This window comes from Ictidomys tridecemlineatus, chromosome 3 (genome assembly GCF_052094955.1).
Source record: "Ictidomys tridecemlineatus isolate mIctTri1 chromosome 3, mIctTri1.hap1, whole genome shotgun sequence".
NCBI lineage: Eukaryota > Metazoa > Chordata > Mammalia > Rodentia > Sciuridae > Ictidomys > Ictidomys tridecemlineatus.
In genome coordinates this window covers 174,977,595-174,990,021 of record NC_135479.1, presented here as the reverse complement: position 1 = coordinate 174,990,021, position 12,427 = coordinate 174,977,595, and the positions used below count along the sequence as shown (strand labels likewise).

The window sequence follows — 12,427 nt, the reverse complement described above, 5'->3', positions numbered from 1 at the left end:
TTCCTCCACAAAATCTGAATACACCCCTAGCTGGACTGGTGAGTATCACAAGTGTACCTGGGAATTTCAAAGGATATGGCTGTCAAAGAGGTGCTAGGGAGAGAAGAAAGAGAAATAAGGAACTAGAATAACCTGATGGGGAAGGAGGGGGATTGTGTTGGCTTTGGGATAGAACTCAGAGCATAGTAAGAACTGAGAAATAGCCCTGTGCCTCAGGCTGTCCTTTCTCTCTCTTCCTGCTTCTGGATTTGCCCACTTCATCTCCTTATGCCTACCCAGGGCCACTACAATGGCACCCTCATGGGTAATGATAAGTTGCAACAGATTTGACTGGTGGCCCAGAGTAAGTAATCTTTTGTGTGATGTTGTGATGCATAGAGTATCCCCCTCAAAACCTATAAAAGTTCACTGAACAATGGACAGTGGGTCATTTCTCCATACAGCTGCTTCAGAAATGGTTGTAAGTCCAATCTCGAGCTTGCAATAAAGACTCTTGTGTGATTGCATTGGATTTGGCTTCTGGAGGTCTTTTGGGGTCCCATAAATCTGGCATTACAAGAGCAGAGAGAAAGAGAGTAGAAGAGGGAAAGAAGAGGAAGAGAGCTGAGAGGAAGAGGAAGAGGGTAGACAGTGTGAACTTTCAAGCTTTTGCTTATAAACGGTTTCATAGGCGATGTGGTGGGTGACACACATTGACAGGATGACTCAGAAAAAGAGAGCAAACACTCTGTCCAGAGGGTATTGGTCAAGAAAAACCTTTGAATTGCATGCTTCTCAGCTTGGTACCCTTCAGAGAGGAGGGGAAGTTGTAAGGGATTCCATAATGTTCTTTGGAGACTTAACTTCTGCAGAGAGTCTCCTTCACACCCAACATGATGTGCTTCTCTATTGTTCAAACTTCAACATGTGAGGAAGCAGAACTTGTCACTAGTAACTTGCGGTATCACAAGGACAGGCTACAACTGGTAAAGGATTTTTTAAAAAATATATTTTTAGTTGTCAATGAGCATTTATTCATTTATATATGGTGCCAAGAATTGAACCCAGTGTCTCACACATGCTAGGCAAGTGCTCTGCAACTAAGACACAACCCCAGCCCTGGTAAAGAATTTTCAAGAAGCAGCAGCAATCATTGGTAATAGCCAAAGTAGGGAATATTTGGTCATTTTTTTGTGATCAGGACAATACTCAGGATTTTGGCTATGTTCACAATTGATTGTAGAGTGATCTTGTATTCATTCGATTCACTATTGGTACAAAGGATCTTGTCTGAAGTTGATTTTCTGTGAAATTATTCAGTAGGAGATCAACAAGGCCTAGCTCCTTTCCACACATTTGAGCATAGACGAGTAGCACCCAGCTAATGGATCCCAGGACTGCTTTTCTCCTTTTAATGTGGTCTGCCATTATGTTTCTTAAGGTAAGCCTGAGTGTACACATTGGAGAATGAATTCATTTTGTGTCTGAAGTAGCAAAAATAATATGCTGTGGTCATAATGTAGGTTAAAAGTAATATCTTTTTACTAACCACAGGCCTGTGAGAGCTTTCATACTGAAAAAAGGCTCACAGCACAATGGGTAGCACAGAAAATTGGACAATAGAAAGGTGAAGTAAGAGGAGTATAGTAATTAAAATTACAAAAGTGGATCAGTGCTCAATGCTTCAGGTCCGTAGAGTCAAAATGTTGCATAATTTTTGCTCCAGTAGAATAACAAAAAGAACAATTACTTAAAGTAATTGTAATGAATACATGGCACACAATTTTCTTATGCTAGATTGTGCTAAGGTCTTCTAATATATAACTCTGGGAAGAAAGTGGATTCAACAAGTAGTATAATTATAGCATCTATTTGACTAAGAAGAAAAGTGATGGATTACTTCAATTTGTATCAGAAACATTATATCCTGTAGCATATAAGAGAATGAATGAGCTTGGTTTTGAGTCAACACATGAGATGGTAGTTTCCTAAGTTTTTAAGTCCAGGTATAAAAGTTTAGTCCCTTGGATTGACATATATGTTTGTATTTGTACTTGGAATTGGTGTCCTGGTTTGAAATTTCAACCTAAGTCCTTTCCATGTACTCTTGGTTTGGCATTCTTGCTTTATATCAAAGGGCTTTCTTTTCTTTTCTTTCTTTCTTTCTTTCTTTCTTTCTTTCTTTCTTTCTTTCTTTCTTTCTTTTCTTTTCTTTTCTTTATTTTTTTTTGCATGAATATTCTGCACACAAGTTTGACAGATTCCAAACTTCAGGAATAGTCTTTGCAGATGCAGGGAGCTCTGTGACTATTATTGCCAATGTAGCTTTAGACACTTACTTCTTCCTGGACCTCTAGATGGTTTCTTCTTCCTGAGTCTTTTTTTCTGTTACATTTGCTTCTGGCAATCTAGAGCTATATTCAGTGATTTTCTTCCCCCAGCAAAGTTTTATCCAATTCTGTCAGTTGATACATTCTTGCCTAAAAACTACATAAGTGTTTCTCCTAGAGCAGGAAAGTAATGATTCTTAGGGACAATGTGGACCTGCAATTTGAAAAGGAGATTTCAGATTACAGAGGGAATCCTGAATTCTTGACTCTTATGATGCTAGGTGAAACCCTAAAGAGATGTTGTAAGTTTAAAGATTTGAAATCATATTTGAAGGTTCTGCAATAGAACAAATTAGGTTAAGTAATAGCAGGGAAGAAAAAATTTGGATGTGAATGAGGCAAAGAATAAACAAAGAAAACATAAGAACTGGACAATGCCTTCAAAAGTACTAAATATTGATAATTAAATATAATCAATGCAATATAGGCTATGCATATCCTAGAGTCTACTCAGGTCATAGACATATTGCAGGCCAGTGAAGCTACTCAAATCACAAAGGCTACTAAGGCCATAGAGTTTAGTTAGGTCACAAAGGCTGCAGATATCATAGAGCATATGAAGGTTAAGTAGGTACTTGGGTCATAAAGGGTGTGCTCAAGTCAAAGATGATACATAGGTCTAGAGGCTAGAAATCATAAAGGCTATGCAGATCATTAGCACTACAAAGCTCATATAGCTACAAAAATCACTTGGACTATTAAGGTCATAATGCTATATGGGTCATTTATGTTGTTCAGGCCATAATGACTGCACAGGTCATAGAGGGGATGCTGGTTAGAAGCTACTATGTCACAGAGGATACACAGGTCATAGATGCTACTCAGTTGGTATATAAGAAGCAGCTTATAGAGGTTACACAGTTTATAGAGGCAACTCAGGTCATAGAGGTAATATAGTCCAAAGATGGTACTCAGGCTGCAAAGGCTGTTCATGGGCATAGAGCCCACTTTGGCCACAGAGACATTAGTAATCACAGAGGCTATGAAGGTTATAAAGGCTACTATAGTCATAGAGAGTGCTTAGGATGTAAGATTTTTTTAAACCAAAGAGGCTATGTAGGTTCTCAAGGCTAATAAAGCAAAAGAGGTTATGCAGGTAATAGAGACTATGCAGGCTATTCTGCCAAGGAGAATACTCCGGCCATAGAGGCTATATAGTTTATAGAGTCTATGCAGTTCATAGTGGCGATTCAGGCTATAGAGAATACACAGATCATAGTGGATTCTGTTGTCACAGAGATTATTGATGCCATTTAGGCTACACAGGTTATAAGGACTATAGAGGTCATAGAGGCTTTGCAGGCCATAGAGAGAAGCTAGATTCTATGCAGGTCATACTGTAGTCATAGAGACTATTCAGGTAACAGAAGGAACACAGTCAATAGAGGTGATTTATATCATAGAAGCTACACAGGCCATAAAGTCTCTTCTAGTCATAAAGATCTTCCATAGGTTAAAAAGAGTACCCAAGCCAAAGACGATACAGAGGTCATAGTCTACTAAGCTCATAGAAATACAGAAGACACAGAGGCTTCTACACCACAGTTTGTATAGTTTATAGAGGCTCATCAGGTAATAAGGGCTAAGGTCATATGGGCCACAAAGGTCATAGAAACTACTTGTCATTTAAGCTACTCAAACCATAAAGGCTACATAGGTCATAAAGGCTGCACTGTTCATAGAGGCTACTCAAGCTCATAGCCTATGTGGGTAACAGAGGCTACTGAGGTCATAAAATATACTAAGGTCATTTAGTTTACTTAGGTCATAGAAGCTAAATAGGTCAATTAGACTACTCAGTTCATATAGGATACAGAGGTCATAGCATACACCAAGGTCATAATAGGCAACCAGGCTATAGAAAATATGCAGGTCATAGAACTATACATATATATACTATATTATATTACTATACTATATTACTAAGGTCATAGAGGCCACACAGTTTGCTGAAGTTACTCAGAGCATAAAGCCTTTGAAGATCAAAGTGGCTACCGAGATAATTTAACTATTTAGACAATAAAGCCTATGAGGTTCATAGAGGCTGTGGAGTCTATAAAGGCTAATAAGGCCATAGATTATAAGCAGGCCTTATGGACTATTCATGTCTTACAGGTTACTCAGGCATAGAGGCTATGCAAGTCATTGCAGACAGGCAGGTTGTGGGTGTTAAAAAGGTCATGGAGGCCACCCAGGTCATAGAAACTACTCAGAGCATATAAGCTAAGTAGATCATACAGGCAAGATCCTTAGTCTATTCAGGCCATAGAATCTATGGCCTAGCTCTAAGGCCATACAGACCACAGAAGACAAAGAGGCTAAGCAGGTCCTAGAGGTATACATATCATAGAAGTTACACAGGTCATAGGACCTATGCAGGCCATGGAAGACACATATTTCATAGATGTTATATAGGTCATAGAGGTTACTTTGGCCATTGTGGCTATGCAGATTGTGAAGAATATGCAGGCAATAAGGACTTTACCCATCAGAGAAGCTATGTCTGTCAATGAGATTACCCTGGTCATAGAAACTTCTTAGACTAAAGAGCCTACATAGGCCATTGGGGCTCCACAAATCAAGAGAGGCTATAAAGCTCATAGAACTTCTGAGGTTATGGAGTAATCTATGAAGTCTTAAAATAACGTAGAATATTCATAAGTCTATTTAGGCCTTATAGACTGCAAAAGTCATGGAAGCTACTTAGTTCAAAGAGTCTATTCATGACATAGATGATACAAAAACAATCGGGGCTACTAAAGTAAAATATGCTACACAAGTCATAGGAACTACTCAGGTCATAGAGGGTCTGTAGGTCAGAGAATCTATGCAGTTAATAGAGGCTATTTAAGCTATAAAGGCTACATAGTCCATAAGGACTATTCAGGTCATAGAGACTATGCAGGAATAGGGCACCACAAGTCATAAAGGATTGTCAGGTCATTGTGGCTACTAAGGTCATTTAGGCTAATAAGGGCACAGAGGCTACAGAGGTTACTTCATCTACTCAGGCCATAAAGGCTACATAGGTTACAGAGTCTATAGTAGTCATACTCAGGTGATAAAGGCTACGTAGGTCAGAGAGGCTACTCAGAAGACAGAGGACACTCAGTACATAGATTTTACTTTGGTCATAAAGTCTCCCCCTTGCATAGCCCATAGAGGCCACTCAGGTCCAAAAGAATATTAAGGTCATAGAAGTTACTCAGCCTGTAGAGGGTACACAGTCTATAGAGTGTACAAATGTCATAGAGGCTATAAAGTTAATAGGAGCTGCTAAGGTCATTTAGGTCACTAAGAACGTAGAGATTATGCAGGTCAATTAAGTTAAGTTTCAAGCCATAAAGATACTGCAGGTACTACAGGCTAGCCTGATCATACAGAGGCTACTATGTCACAAAGGCTAAGCAGGATTAGTTGTTACTCAGTTGTTAGAATTTATGTAGTTCATAGAAGCAAATCAGGTTATAAAGGCCACAAAGGCCAAAGAGTGTTCTTAGATCATAAAGGTGACTCAGACCATAGAGCTTACTTGTGCCATAGAAATGCCAGAATTCACAGATGCTATGCAGGTCATAGAGGCTATTCAAACCCAAGGTGATATAAGTCATATAGCTGCCAAGGCCATGAAGGCTATGCAGGAAATGGAAGAAATATAGGTCCTAGATATTGTACTGGTCATAGATGCTACACAACCATACAGGGAATAAAAAATCTTGGGGATTATGAGGTTATAGTGATTATGCTGGTCATAGGGGCCACTCAGTTTTTACAATGTACTAAGCATATAGAGAGTACACAGGCATAAGAGGCTTCTCAGGCCGTAGCTGCTACATAATTCATAGGAGCAACTCAGGCTATATAGACTACTTAAGTCATAGAGTATATGCAAAACATGGAAGATATGCAGGTCATAAATGTTAGGCAGGCCACAGAGGCTACTGAGACCTGACAGATATACCAGAAATAGAGGTTGTGCAAGCCATATATGCTATGCAGGTCATAGAACTTATGCTATTCTTAAAGACTCATCAGTTGCAAGAGGTTACTTGGATCATAGGGGCTACTCAGGCTGAAAACTCTTTGTAGGTCATAGAAGCTACTCAAGTCATATAGGCTACATAGGCCATAGAGGCTACACAGGCCTTAGAGCCTACAAAGCTATAGAACTTTAAAGAGTCTTAGAAACTTTATGCTTGTGACAGAGACCACTTAGTTTACAGTCTACACAGGTCATAGATGCTGCCCTGTAATAGATGATACTCAGGCCATAAGATATATTCAGGTCACAGGGGCTACTCAGATCATAGAGTCTACAAAGATCATGGAATATACAAGTCACAGTGTCTATTTGGGCAATAGAGGCTACACAGGTAGTAGAGTCTACTTAGGGCACAGAAGATATGCAAAATATTTGAGAGATTTAGTTTATAGGATGTATGAAAGTAGTATTCAGGCCACAGATATGGGTACATCCTAAAAGCTACACAAGTCATAGAGGCCATTCTGGAAATTGAGATTAAGTGGTCCCTTGAGAGAGAAGATCACAGGTTTTACTCAGTTGTGTTAGACCACTCAAGACATAAAGGATATACAGTTATACAGGATACTCAGGACACAGAAACTATGCAGATCATCCAAGCTATACAAAAATAGAGGAAACAAAGGTGATCAGGGTTACTAAGATTCTTTAGGCTACACAGGTAATAGTGGAAATGCTGGCCAAGGTATTTTCTTGGTCATTGAAGCAACAAATATCTAAGTAGCTACTGAGATCATAGAGGCTAAAGAGGTCATTTAGGCCACTGAAACCATAAAGGCAACATAGGTCATAGAATTACACTGGACACAGATGCTATCCAGGTCATACAAGATAAGCAGGTCATAGATATTACTTAGTCAGAGAGCCTATACTGTCCATAGTGGCTATGAACATAATAGAGGTTACACAGATGATAGGAGCTTCACAATAGGAGCTATGCATGTCATTGAAGTTTCATGGGTCATAGAAGTTACTCAGATCATAAAGACTACATAGGCCATGGAGGCATCATAAATATAGAGGATCTCACATTAAAGAGCAAGCTATGTAGGCCATAAAGTCTATGAAGTTCACAGAATAAATGCAGGAAAAATAATCTATATGATAAAGACTACACAAGCCTTAGTTTTCTTAGCTTGTAGATCTTACACAGGTCTATTCAGGTCTTTAAGGCCATACAGGACATAAAGCTTACACAAATCTTAGAGGCTGCACAATGGCATAGAGGTTATGCTTATCATAGAGGCTCTTCAGATGTTAGAGGCTTTTTAGATAACAGAGTTGTTGAAGGACATGCAAGGTACAAAGATCATAGGGGCTATTAAGTGAATGAAGTCTAATAAGGCCATACAGGCCAGGAAGGTCATGTGGGCTACACACATTATAAGATCATAGAGGATATGTAGGTCTTAGTGGGTACAAAGATCATAATGGTTACTGAGGTTATGTAGTCTCTTCAGGTCATTTAGGCAATCTAGGTCATAGGTACAACAGAGGTCATAGAGGCTATACAGGATGTAGAAGCTTCTCAGGCATAGAGATGACACTGATTAAAGGAGTTTCTCAGGTCATTGGGATTATGCATGTCCTAAAACTTAGGCTAGCAATAGAAGATTCTCAGTTCCATAGAGCTATATCCATTGAGGACTCAGAGGCAATAGAGACTACTCCAGTCATACTCAGGCCTTAGAGGCTTTATAGGTCATAGAACCTAAGCAACTCATAGAGCTGAAGCAGATCATAGATACAACACAGGCTATAGAATCTACTCAAGACATAGAGGCTACTTGGATAATAGCTAAAGGTGTCAAAGACTCTCAGAACATTAAGATTACTCAGGCCATAAAGGATATTCAGGTCACAAAGGCTTAACAGTTCATTGAGGCTACTCAGTCACAGAGGCAATTCAAGTCATAGTGGCTGTTAAGTCATAGAGGCTACTATATTGTTTAGGATCTCCAAGTCATTAAGGTGGTTCTTGGAAGCAGAACAGACCATAGAGGCTTCTCAGGGTCTAGAGCCTACAAAAACCTTTTAAACTATTAGGTCATTTAGACTACCCAAGCCATAGAAATGTGTCAGGATATAGAGGCTGTCATAGAGACTACACAGATCCTAGGGACTAAGCAGGGCAGAGTCTTCTCAGACCATAAAGCCTTTGCAGGTCATAGAGGCTATTCAGGTTATCATGGCTACTAGGTCATACAGTTTACTCAGGACATTTAATTGATGCAAAAATATTTAGAGGTTAGATAATTAGATTATTAGAGCTTTAACACAATTATGGATTAGTCCACTAATATGAATTAATTGGGTGATGACTGTAGGAACATAGGACGTGGCTGGAGAATGTGGGTCATTGGGAAGTGTGTCTAAGGATTTACATTTTGTCTCCTGCACAGACCTCTCTCTGTTTTCTGGTGATCATGGCCTGAGAATATTTCCTCTGATATGGGATTCCACCATGATATTCTGCCTCTCCTGGAGCTCCAGAATTATTGAGTCAGCCATCTATGGACTGATACCCCTGAAAGCATGAATCCCCAAATAAACATGTCCTCTACATTGTTCTTGTCAGATCTTTTGGTTACAGCATTGAAAACACTGACTAAAGTGGAAATTTTTACTGAGAAATAAGATTATGTCTGTGAAGAACCTGATCATGTATTCAAAAGCCTTTAGAGATGTTTTGTTTTGGGAAAAAATTTGAAAACTTCAGAGATATGCGAGCTAGAAAAGTTTCAGAAAGTTGTAAGTAGATCTTAATGGGTGACTTTGGGGAGAGCTCCAAAACTGGAATGTCAATAGAATGCTGAACAATAAAGACTGAGCTCACAAGGTTTCAGAGGAAGAGGAGTCAATTGGAAATTGGACTAGGGGCCATTCATGAAATTTCTGGTTAGAAAGTTGGCTATATTTTGCTTCTGTGCTGCATCTTTTTGCCAGGCTATATTTAAAAGTGATGTACTAATTAATCTGATGGATGTAATTTCAAATATGTACAGCATTTAGTGGGTGGTATGGTTATTGCTGGCCACTTTTAATCAAGTTTACTGTGTTAATCAGGAGCAGAAAGCAAAGCAGAAAGATTTGAAAACCTTGGAGTTTGGCCATTAAAGTCTGACTAAATTTGTGTTATTAAAGAAACACTGTAGTCTCCAAAGAAATGCTACAGATTTTACCCAGAAACAATGGAAGATGTGACTTGAGGGCTTCTCAGAAATTACTAAGACAACACCCATCTCAGGCTTAAGGTTGTAAAGGTAAAAATTTCTTTAAGAAGAGGTAATAGGTATGCCTGCTTGCATACTGAGGCAGGTTAAGAAGTTTTTAAATGATACTCAACTGTCCAGGCACTCAGCAAGAGCTGCCACAGGGATCTCAGTAGCCTTGCCTAGTGCTCAAAATGGTGGTAGAATTTGGTGTCAACCTCATAGAGATGGTTCTAAGGGAATGCATGGGGCTGTGGATTGGGAGTCATCAAGACAGGCAATGAAATTTGAAAAGAAGGCTTGGGAGGCCAAGCAAAATGAAAGAATCAGAATTCTGTTTGGCTGCCCTGATATGGTGATGCCTGAAGATATGAAAAGATAGATATACAAAGGAAGCCAAGATTCAAGCAAAGAAACCTGAGATTAGGAGATGCCAGTAAAGAGGGACATCTGCCTAGGAAAGCTACAGTAATTGAGTAGAAACAAGACTAGACTGAGGTCATGTGGGCTGCTACCAGCAAGGCCACAGGAGTGGAGCTACAGGAGCACTTTGGAGGAAACATCACAATGACATATGCCACAGATGCTGGATATGGAGATACAGACTTGCTTACCCAGCTGGGTTTTAGTGTTCTTCTGCTCCCATCTTTCTCTATAGAAAGAAGTCTCCTTTGTGACACTGAAATATTTACTCTGTGCCATTATATATTGAATATATGCAATTTGCCTTTTTTATGGAGCTGAGAGTTTGCCTTCTTTCAGGAGACTTTGGACTGTACATTTTGGTAATTCTTGATATGGTAAAATCATGGAGACTCTTGGAAATGCACTAAATATATATTGCATTGTGAGATGAGGATGAGGTGTTGGGGACCAAGGGAAGCATGTTATGGTTTAAATGTTGGGTGTCCCCCAAAAGCTCATGTGTGAGACAACCTGGGAATGGTCAAATGTAACCAAATGAGTACTTAAATACCCTTATCTATCAACTGGGTGTTAACTGTAAGAAACTGGCTGGAAAAGGTAAGTCACTGCAGGCATGACTATGGGATTTATATTTTGTTTCTGATGAGGAAATCTCTTTTTCTTATTCCTTGTGGACATTTCCTGAGCTGTTCTCCTCCACCATTATATTCTACCATTATATTCTGCCTCACCTAGAGCCCAGAGCCATGAAATCAAACATGACTAAGTCTGAATTCATTGGCTCCAAGCAAACTTTTTATACTTTATGTTGTTCTTCTCAGGTCTTTTTATCACAGTGTTGAAAAAAATGAAAAAAAGCGTTTCTGACACTGGCACTTTTATTTTGTTAGCCTCCCCTATGATAAGTTAAAACTTTACTTCTGCTTATTCTGCCTACCCCAGAAGTTCCCACATACATAGTTTCATTAGGGCCCTACCAGCCAGCTCTGAACAATCCATCTATTCCTCAATCTGACCAGCCAAGAATAATCCTCATGACCCAATGTGGAGTCTCATGAACACTAAGGAATAAAAGGAATAAGACCATGGATGGCCATTGTGCAGATATCCATGCATGTACTCTGGAAATCCTGAAAAAATGACTATAGACAAGGCAAACTTACTGCCTGAGATATATAGTATTCATTTTTCCACAAATTTCTCCCATTAGTTCTTTTTGTTTTTCTTTTATTGTGATTCTTAGAATAAAACCCATAACCTCATGCATACAGTTAAGCACTCTAACACTGAGCTACACTCCCAGCTTTGTTTCCCCTTATCAGGAATGGTGTAAGGGTACCTATAATTGAAAAATTTACATTGTGATTGCCCTCTCCTTTATGGTTAAACTTTATCTCAGGCTTTTCTTTGTCTTCCAAAATGAGAATGTGAATTGTATATCCTAGCCCATTCTGGGGACAATTCTTGCCCCAAACCAGAAAGTATTTAATCCTTACTAAAATATATTGCTCACTGTGATGTCAGGAAGACCCTTAGACTTCATTAATTACACAAATTTTTATCCTGAGTGTCCTCTGCATCATTTTAGAAATGTTTAAACTAGCTTCCTCTCAATTATCTTTGCATCAAGACCAGGGAATGTCCTTTGGTGTCTTAACTGCCTCACTAGCTGTGGTAAATTATTCTCATTACTTTAGCTAGAAGCAGATTCATAGAAGGTTTTTGTGTGGCAACAAAGGGCCCAAGATGTTTCTGACATTTTTCCAGATCTGGGCCAGGTATTCATACATGCAAAATTCCACTCCCAGATTAAATGTGGGTCCAGACATATTCATAACATGAGAGAAAATTTCTTTCAGTAATATTATACTCCTTTTTTGTGTCACAAAGAGCCTCAGGTGGCATATACGAGGACCTTTCCCTCTGTATTTTTTACTGATGGGATAAATCATGAAGTATGGATTGCCGCTCTGCTCATAGCATTAGCCACATGGCAAGGAACTTGCCTCAGCATTCAGCTTCTGTGATTTGAACATCTGATCTCTTCCTAATTTTTCTATGTTTCACAAGGGAGGTTAATTCCAGTCACCCAGAATTGTTCAAGAAGTAGTATTGTGTTTATTTTGGACACGAGACATGGTATAGGGATTTGCAAATTCATACTACATATCATACCAGAAACCTGGGGTCATGAACGAGAATTTCCATAGTCTCATCATTGGGGCAGATGAACCCTAAGCATTGTAAAAGTCTAGGACTTTATCTACAAATATTAACTCAGAATCCTGAAAATTTCCCATGACCAAGGAAACCAACTCCCTGGAATATAGTTATATCCAGGAATTTCTTTCTCCCTATTCCTATTATGAATGGCCTCA

General features: G+C 39.1%; 1 long non-coding RNA gene across 1 annotated transcript in view; it reads left to right on the top strand.

Moving 5' to 3' along the window:
* LOC144375890 (uncharacterized) overlaps positions 1-8,976 on the top strand; it is a 48,229-nt gene extending 39,253 nt beyond the window's left edge. The window contains exons 3-4 of the long non-coding RNA XR_013435742.1: positions 1,300-1,420; positions 8,814-8,976. This is a non-coding gene — a long non-coding RNA (uncharacterized LOC144375890). The remainder of the gene's footprint in view (positions 1-1,299; positions 1,421-8,813) is intronic.
* The last annotated feature ends 3,451 nt before the right edge of the window (positions 8,977-12,427 follow it).